The following is a 10,326-nucleotide window of genomic DNA, read 5'->3' on the forward strand; positions in this document are numbered from 1 at the left end:
CAATATCACGACGGGGACACCAGAATTAGGCTTCACACATTGTACCCCTATGTGGATTCGAACCTGGGTCTTTGGTGTGACGGGCGCACGATTTAATCACTAGACTACCCAACCGCTCTATGACTTTAGTTGATGATTTGAGGAGGAATATGCATCATTGCAAGTATAATAACGCGGTCATGAACAAACACAGCTCTTCGCACTACAGAGTTACAGGGTGATAAAAGCGACAAAACCCATTCCATAATCATAAGAAATCTCTGCTAAAAGCAGTATCAAAGTAAAGGATAATCAGAAATATTAGAAATTAGTAAAAAAAGTAATTACAAAATAATTACTGTACTCGTCTTAAGTAATTCGACTCTACGCACGCCACAATCAAACTCTCGGAGCTGTTCATGTTCGTATCTCTACCGTGTTAAATGATCGAAAGTTAATTATTTAAAAACAGATTCATAATTGGCTGTTGAAGAGAGGCGGCAATTGACATAAACAGAAACATCCTTTATTAGATAAAACCATGTCGAGAATAATTGACCTAATGAATGCTGACGTTAAATCATCACGTCTTAATACAGTAGAATCCCTGTGAAAATCTTCAAAAGACCGTCTGAAGATCTCAGAAATATATTTAGAAGTTCTAAATTTCATGTAAATGATACCCATGTTTTTGTCCTTAATGTCATCTCGTTTCCCCATTTTCCCCCCAAAGAGGAAGCTGTTAACGCCCGCTCGGAAAGTAGTTTTAATAATTTCCCTTGTCGGTAAAACAGCACACATGATCTATTGACATTCTAACGGTATCAGTATTAATATGATTGGGATATGCGTTATTACTGCTAAAAAAGTCACCTCGGAAGAACAGCGGTAACAAATGTTTTTTGTGACATTAGGTTTCATGAATCTTATATTGCTTTTTTGAAACACTGCATTCTTCGGTTTCTCGTCCCAATGATACGTCTCAGATTATTAACGGCTTTGTTGTGTACATAGTGGATGAGGACTTTTATTGTCTTTGATGTCATGGAACACGGATTTTTCGTCCAATTGATATATTTTGTTTGTTTGTTGTTACGCACTGTTGTCAGCAATATTGCAGCTACAGTAAACTACGGTTATAACGAACTCAAAGGGACTACTAATTTTAGTTCGTTATAACCGTAGTTCGTTATAAGCACATATACAGCATGACTACAGCAAGTAGTCGGGACCAAAAATAAGTTCGTTATATCCGTCAGTTCGTTATAAGCGTGTTCGTTATAACCGTAGTTTACTGTATGTCACTACAGCCCCACGGAGTGTGGTCAGACAAACCATTAAGGTCCACGCTCTATACTATTGGTAAATAACGCAATCAGTCGCGACCCTCCTTATCCGACCTTTATCTTAGACACGGGACCTGTACATTCTTCTCCATATGTGCAGTGTGTGCGAGTGAGATCAAGCCACGTTATAGTCCAAACCTTACTTGTTTCTTTTAATTACAAGTATTTAAGGAATATATACCATATATCAAATTACGAGCACTTATAATACATCAGTCTGACATCCATGTGAATGTCTACTACTAGGAACATCTATGCAGTTCAAGATCTAAATGTGATAGTAATAACTGTTTATCTACTATCTATCATGTACTATTACTATTGACGTCCCTGACACAGGAGCGGTAATTGTAAAAAGAAGCCCTGACACTACCCTAAAACAGTAGCGGTAGTAGTGTGCAGAAGTGCCAACACTACCCTAACACAGTAGCGGTAGTAGTGTGCAGAAGTGCCAACACTACCCTAACACAGTAGCGGTAGTAGTATACAGAAGTGCCAACACTACCCTAACACAGTAGCGGTAGTAGTATACAGAAGTGCCAACACTACCCTCACACAGTAGCGGTAGTAGTATACAGAAGTGCCAACACTACCCTCACACAGTAGCGGCAGTAGTATACAGAAGTGCCAACACTACCCTAACACAGTAGCGGTAGTAATATACAGAAGTGCCAACACTACCCTAACACAGTAGCGGTAGTAGTATACAGATGTGCCAACACTACCCTAACACAGTAGCGGTAGTAGTATACAGAAGTGCCAACACTACCCTAACACAGTAGCGGTAGTAGTATACAGAAGTGCCAACACTACCCTAACACAGTAGCGGTAGTAGTATACAGATGTGCCAACACTACCCTAACACAGTAGCGGTAGTAGTATACAGAAGTGCCAACACTACCCTAACACAGTAGCGGTAGTAGTATACAGATGTGCCAGCACTACCCTAACACATTATCATCAACGACAGAGAATAACCAGTGTTTACTATTCGAGGAAACATTCCATTGGGCGTAAAAGGCAAAATCGCAGTGAAAATCGTATGAATGGAGCAGTGAAAATCATATGAATGGAGCAGTGAAAATCGACGACGACACCAGGTGTTAGCGATGAAGGTAAGCATTGTGTTCACTCTCCAGGTAGCACCCACCACTCACACAATCTGCATAACAAGAGGGGCGGCCCGGTAGCCTGGTGGTTAAAGCGTTCGCTCGTCACGCCGAAGACCCGGGTTCGAATCCGAACATGGTACAATATGTGAAGCCCATTTCTGGTGTCCCCCGCCGTCATATTGCTGGAATATTGCCAAAAGCGGCGTAAAACCAAACTCACTCACTCACATAACAATAATTGCTGCACAAATAACACATTTGCAGTGGCCTAACGAGACAAAAAGATATGTTGATGTATGAAAAGGAGCGAACAGGAAAAACAAGAGAAAGTGTGGGAGTGCCAGCTATAGATACATCATGTGCGTCAGGACAAATTACTTTGGGGACTCGCAATGAAGTTTGATCCAAAGCATCAAAGAAAAAGAACATGGGAATTCCATTTCTGAACATTACGCATAAACTGAGATCGGCCATAACAGAGACAAGTATAAGACTTCTACCATCAATTATAAAATCAAAAGCAATTCAGGATATAGAGTTCAAGCTGAAATGATAGAAAGAAATTATCAGGTCAGCTTTTTAGTTATTGACTAAACGATGGCGTATACCGCGTATGGTCTTCATCCCAAAGCGGGGGGATTATGCAATGTGAAATTGAAAATGTGAACCATCTCAGTAACATTAAAACCTTTTAATCTTCACTAATCCACACTATTAGTTGATGACATAGTTGCAACTCAAGTGCTTCCGTTTGATACGGACGGGTAAAGATAACTTATGAAAAAAGGCCAACGCTACAGAATATTCAGTGTCGATTATCCGACGAAACCGATTCCAGTGGGCACAAAAGACAAAACAGGGGTGAAACCAGTCAGGACACCAGGTGTTTGCAGACCGGTGAAAGTGACCTGCCGTACCGGTATCACCTGCAACTTACACAATTTGCATATTGTTTGATGTTTGACCTCACCTCCTACACTACCCCAACTTACCCCTAACACCCACCCAGACCCAGACCCAGACCCAGACCCAGACCCAGACCCAGACCCAGTCCCCCAACCCCCACCTACCAACCCACCCACAGAGATTACTGGTGAGAAGAACATACTGCCTGTAATTTCAGAAAACTAATTAACCAATCACAATTGCTATACAGCAACCCACGTGTATTTACAGACATACTGAACTCTCACATCATAACATCATGGCATGTCTAGAAAACCTGATATCACTACTATTTGGTAGTGGTTCGTGCTCACATGCTTATCATACAGTCGGAATCGTACAAGGTACTTTTTCTCGCTTTTACTGTTATGTCGCCCATGCATACGGGACCACGGTGAGGATATTCCAGCATATGTATCCACAATCCAAAGAGACTCCTGATCAAGCAGAGCCCACTGTGCAGCTACAAGACAACAAAGACAGCCCTGGTCGATCATGAAAAGTACCAAAATGATCATATTCTATTAATCATATAATCGTATTATTTCACACATTATTAGAAAATGATCAATGAAACCTTTTGAGAGAACTAAAACACTTCATCACAAAGATGTGTTACAGATTGGATACTGGCCAGATGTAATCGTCCTCATTTGTTTCCCACTCACGTCCACCATGCAAGGGGGTGGTCGGGTAGCCTAGTGGTTAAAGCGTTCGCTCTTCACGCCGAAGACCCGGGTTCGATTCCCGACATGGGAACAATGTGTGAAGCCCATTTCTGGTGTCCCCCGCCGTGATATTGCTAAAAGCGGCGTAAAACCAAACTCACTTACTCACCCACTCACCCACCATGCAAGGGATTATGCTTTCGCTGGGCCCGAGGGTCGTTTTTCTGATCTCACCAGTAATCTACAACTTTGTCAGTTACTGATGATCTTTCTGTGAACATTTCTTCAGGTCAGGTTGAGACAGAAAACACCCTATCTACTCAGTTCTCAACATCAAGAAGTGGAGTTTCAAAATATGAAAACTGGAAGTGAACACGATTTACGTTTTTGATGAAAGTGATAACCCATATAAGAAAATTTTAAACTTAACTTAAGATAGGTTAGTATGTGTATGAGTGAATGTTGTTTAATGCCATTTTCTAGCTATGTAATGTAAATAAAAGCGACAAAACCTTTTCCATACTCATTAGAAATCTCGATGGTATGATCATGACTTTTGTCTTAATAAATCACTATAAAATAAGGCAGGGCGGGACAACTTAGGAATGGCCAGGAGTCCGAACTTGACCACACAGAAGGAAGCGAGCTACAAAAACATGTTTTATATCATTGGAAAGATCTCGAGGAGACGAATCCAAATAATGTGTGTCCCAGTGTGTACACATGTTTACAAGCTCAAAAATTGGCTCAGAAAATGCATTACTGCAGAAATTTCTGGCAGAATTTTTTTTTTCTGCAGAAATTTCTGGCAGTATTTTTTTTTTCTACAGAAATTTCTGGCAGAATTTTTTTTTTTCTACAGAAATTTCTGGCAGAATTTTTTTCTGCAGTAATATTTAGCAGGATTGTTTAAATTCAGGAGAAATAAGGTTCAATCATTGGATAGTTTAATCTGGAGTTGCTTTAAATGACCTTTTTCCCCCCCAAAAAGTTTTAGTTCACATGATTACAAGCACAAAAAATAAAACTAATTTCGTGAGATCTTTCAAAAACATATTTATTCACATGCTATATTACAAGACATGTCCTTGGGCGACTTTGCACTATGTCTCATGGGTGAGGCGATGTTTCCAGCGATGGGTCCTATCACAGAAGAAAATAGCTGTATAGATGAGTGGATCCATATTGTCTAATATAGCATCAGATAAATTGCAGCCTATATGCAGCTTAGAGTTTACAATAGAGCCTACGGCATAAGACGTATAATGAATGTAAATAGTCTACTTTACTTACGTTTTCTTCTCAACATACTTGAAATGAATTCTTTTTTTCGTCTGGTCATTGAAACCTATGTGCACATATTCTGAAAAGATATGAAAAAACATTAAAATGCTTTTCATTTCAGTAATAAACACATTCCACATGCCTTAGCCACATGAACAATGTAAGAGAGGTGAGGTGAGTTGAAATTGGGTTTAACGTCGTGTCCAAGATTAGTGCACATATATGGCGGCGTGCATGCACATGTGTGTGTGTGTGTGTGTGTGTGTGTGTGTGTGTGGCTGCTTGTACTAGTCCGGACTGATTCTAGCCCACTAAAATACCATTCCGCAGTTTAACATGAATACCCTACTCAGTACACAGTACATGACTCCAAGCTGACCAGTCCCTGTTTTAGCTCCCTAATGCAGAGCGCGAGACAGGGTAACAACAAGTACCATCTTTTAACGTCTTTTGGTATGACGAGGCCAGGGATTGACAATGTAAGGAATTATTGATGGTATGAAAATCATTAATCATGTTGTAATCTGTGTGAAAACTTTTATAACTGATTATGTTTATGCTCTATCTTTGTATTCTGCTTACCTCTAACCTAATCTTGTTTGTTGATAGCCACTCGTCTAAGTTGTAGCCAGTCCAATGTAGGTTCACTTTCTCCTTTTGGACCGATAATATTTTGGCTTTATACCTGTATTTGTTTTATAAAGATAAAAAATAAATCATGATTGAGGCAGAAAATGAAGGATAACATGAATTTCCATTTTCACTGTTCTGTAAATAGCTTTTGCCCCACTGACATTTTCCCAGAATCTATTATTAGCAGATGGAAAACACAACACTACTGGAATACAAAGTGTATAGAAGTTCTTTTAAAAACAATAAGTCAAACCAACCAACTCAAACCACTATGCACTTCCTGTCAGAAAACATTTAACTGCTATCACATGTCTCCCTAATTTCGATAATACAATAACAAGTTCTTTTCAGTAACTATAAGCATGAACTGGACTTCAAAAAGAACATCAAATTATAAGAATCATACTACTCAGATGCTACTAACATGTGTTAATCTGCATGTCATCACATAAAATGTCAGCTTAAAACCCAGAGGTTTCGAAAGAGATGAAAACTGGAGTTACTTGGCATAGGTTGTAGCTGGGTAACAGATGGGAATCATCAGACAGAAAGGACATATGTTATTCAGCATAAACTCCAGAAATGGTTCCGTAATGAACACAAATGTCATTTTCACTACTGCCGCAATGCATTTATGTGAGCAATTTCAAGAGTCACAAAAAGTGTGATCCTTCAAGCAAAGTTTCTGTTTCAAAGAGCTAAAAAGTTCAGATGAAATGCCTAGTATGAAAAAGGGGGACAGACAATTGATTTTCAGTCAGGAGAGTTAAAGCAATTAATTGATATGAAATAATAAATATTGATACATAAGGAAGATCATGATCCATCAGTATCTTAGCAAATCGTTGCAATCTGAACATAATCATAAAAAAATACTTGTGTGAAACGTGATGAAAACAATTCAATATATGAAATTTCCTTCAACAATGCAAACAGTAATTACATACCAAAAGCCATCCTCCTCAATGCCTCCACAATCATGCCAACATTGAATTTGCAGGGGGACATCTATGGACAAAATCAGTGTTATATGTGTTTATATTAAAGCATGGTACTAAGTGGACAAAGAGGATTCAGTCATTTCTGTATATTCTATTTTGAATTTTTCAATTTATATTTTAACAATTTAAAGCAAAGGCATATCAGATTGTTTGAACTGGATACTGATAATTCATATCTTATACCAGATGCTGTATGACAAATAAGCCAAATATAAGGGAAGAAAGATACACAAATACAATCCACATTGTATTAACACAGTGCCTGTACCATTGCCTGTGTTAATTTCCAGTTTTTCACAATACTGATCTTGCTATAGGAAATGTGGTGATTATCATTTGGATAAGACAGTGAATCATTAGCTCTAATCTGAATGAAACCCATGTGGATAGTAATGTTGCCAAGGATCATAATCAGGGTGAGTCATCAATTTCAGTTATAGGCATGCACAGCAACAGTGTCCATGGCCCATGAAAATCCACATACATATATACACTAGCATATGAACGTGTCAGTTACTGCCCATTATTTCTACAATCTGCTCACCTTTTTATTGTGCCGCCTTCTTTGCAAGTATGTCTCAACCTGAAAGAGAATCAAACAGTTGGTTTACATATATCAGGAACTATCTACCATTTTTAACATATTAGGGTTTAGTCAATTAACTATAAATCAGTTACATATATATTAACGTACCATTTTCTCAGTTTGCACAATCTTAGATGCCTGAAAATAATAGGTCAGATTAATTAGAAGCATAAAAGGTCATAAAAAGATCCTAAAATGGGTCCTTTTTATAGAATTGGTACTTAAAATGTAGTCTACACCAAAACAAACAATCAGGTGCTTGATCAGTCTGCCTGACATGTATTTGACATTGATATTCCTTTTCTATGACCTGGCACTTAGTTCAGAGAAGATGACAAACGGAAGTTTTATAACTGACAGATAGATTGAGGAACATTGCAGTGAGAGCATTTATTTGTGTTAAAAAATTAACTATTACCAAAAACAACATTGTATTCATATTCAAGACATGCAGTCACTGAGCCTTACCATCACAGCAATAACATTACTTTTCAAGCTAATATAGTAATTTATTTAATATACCGGTATGTTGTTCATGAAATAATTAAAGTTTAATTACCTTTCAACTCTTTTGTGGTGCTCTTCCTTTGTAATGTATCACCTGAAAATAGTAGTTTTTCGAAAAGATACCCTAGTAGGTACATAAAGTTACATAAATTGCATACTTCTCTTATCATAGGTATTCAAAATAGCTTATTTGATCATGTGGATCATAATAACTTTCAGTTACATACATGTAGTAATATTTTAGTATAATTAAGAATAACAAACCATGTGTACACACAATGTTTAATATGCACTGTAAAATGAGGTCAAAGTAGTATCAAATCTGACAAAGTACTTACTGGAAGATCCTGGCATTCCATGATGGGTAGATTCTAATAAAAGAAACATATCATATGGGTGTATGGTTCCATAATATGTTACTCACTAGTCAGTTGAACTTCTCAAACAATTAACACACTTCACTTCACATTAAGTATATGCAGATACATGCAAAAAGAAAACTGCTGAATATTGGGTCAAAATAGCTTTATAAGCTTCTGGCATTTTAAGTCTATGGCAAGATTAAGTATACGGTCATAAAGAAGTTAGTGAGTTTAACACCGCTTTTAACAGTATTACAGTTACATGTATATTGCAGCGTGTTAGCTTAATGTGGGAGGAAACACCGAAGTGATGCAGGTCTCAGACGTTTACCACTTCGGTGAAACCCACGAGCACTGGTATGGTGCTGACAAACCTAGAACCGGGGCAAACCTGGAGTCGAACCCACTATCATAGGTTTCTGGTGTTCCCAGGGGATGCAACTCTGTACAGCGAATTGCGGCGCCATAGATGAATAGGCCACCTCGGTTACAATAGTATGCAAACTTTACAGGTACAGGTGGGCTATCTGGGTTTCTGTTTCTGCTTTACTAACCTCATGACGTTCCTGTGCTGATTCCTCATGGAGTAACCCCTGCAACATAATGTCAACGTCAAACTAATTCGGTTGAAAAATGTACATTTTATATAAATGACATTTTTTCTGAGGATAAATAAAATGCCTAGTTCAGACTATCCACTCAAAGAATCAGCAACTGGGCTTCATTGCTCATCCAATATTAGGAGCCTGTACATGTCATGTAGGTTGCTGTTGTCATCATGTCACCGCTAATGGCCTCATGACCAAGATGAAATAATTAAGTAATTGTCCCTGATAAGCCCCAAACATAAAGTAAAAGTATTAGCTCATATGAGGTGACATGGTTCATTTTCATTGAGTATGAATTGTTGTAACTCACCTGAACTAGGGTCACTTGTAGGTCCTGGTCATCATCATTGAATGCATAAACCTGTAAACAAGACAATGCAACAAATGCAGAGGTCCTTATCATATATCTCTTATTTTGTAGGAGAAGATAGGGCTCTTATGCTACTGAACTGGGGAATTGCAGGTTAGAATTGGTCCACAGCAACCTATGTTGACAGTGTCATGGCATGGTGGCATGGATTGTTGCTCATAACAACAATCACCGGACCAGGCTGTCTTCAAATGGCTTGAATATTGCCAAGTGTGGCATTAAATAACACGAGGGACTGAACTTGTCATGATATACATAATGCACAAACCACCCAGAGCGCCATGCGGCCAGCCTGGTACAGGACTAGGCTGCTCCTCACCACTGACACCAGCTGATCACTGCGCCGGAATGTATATTTGGCGTTGCTGTTCAATTTCGAATTTCCGATAGGCCTGTCTCTACTCAAGAAAATAAAGAAATGTCTTGAATTTCCGACAGCATAACCTGGTGTCCGATCTTAAAAAAGTTCGGAACGAGTGTGAAGCCATGATAAGAAATATTATTATTAATGATTGAAGCCACCTTCCCAAATGTGTGTGCTGCATAAGCTGGAGTGGTTCCCCTTTGATTTTCCAAAATATGAATCGACAAACGAAAAGAAAAGTAACTCGGCCACCCCAGGGACTAATGATATTTTATCATTATTGAAGTATACCGTATACAGTCTGATTGATGAGTGACCAGGTGAAGAACCAACACCCTCCCTAAACCCTCCCCCCTCCCCATAGTAGCACGCTCACGGTTTGCAATATATACAATAACATACTAGATGCGAACTGTTTAACTGACAACTGTTAATTGGTATTGGTCAAGCCTCGGTGAATTTGCTTTTGGAGTGTGTGTGTGTGTGTGCATGGGGGGAGAGGGGGGGGGGGGGGGGGGGGGGGCGGGGACAAGTCGAAATAAGGATAAGATAATGATCACA

The 10,326-nt window shown here is 38.8% G+C and overlaps 1 long non-coding RNA gene across 1 annotated transcript; it reads right to left on the reverse strand.

Annotated features, from left to right (window-relative positions):
* Window positions 1-5,099: 5,099 nt before the first annotated feature.
* LOC139469036 (uncharacterized) lies at window positions 5,100-9,397 on the reverse strand. The gene is made up of 10 exons (XR_011653704.1): window positions 9,342-9,397; window positions 8,978-9,016; window positions 8,400-8,432; window positions 8,114-8,155; window positions 7,663-7,692; window positions 7,513-7,551; window positions 6,915-6,975; window positions 5,917-6,019; window positions 5,344-5,413; window positions 5,100-5,193 (listed from the first exon to the last, which is right to left on the reverse strand). It is a non-coding gene; the product is annotated as an uncharacterized lncRNA (long non-coding RNA).
* Window positions 9,398-10,326: the final 929 nt, after the last annotated feature.

This window comes from Haliotis cracherodii, unplaced genomic scaffold, assembly GCF_022045235.1.
Source record: "Haliotis cracherodii isolate W230 unplaced genomic scaffold, xgHalCrac1.p SCAF_2, whole genome shotgun sequence".
NCBI lineage: Eukaryota > Metazoa > Mollusca > Gastropoda > Lepetellida > Haliotidae > Haliotis > Haliotis cracherodii.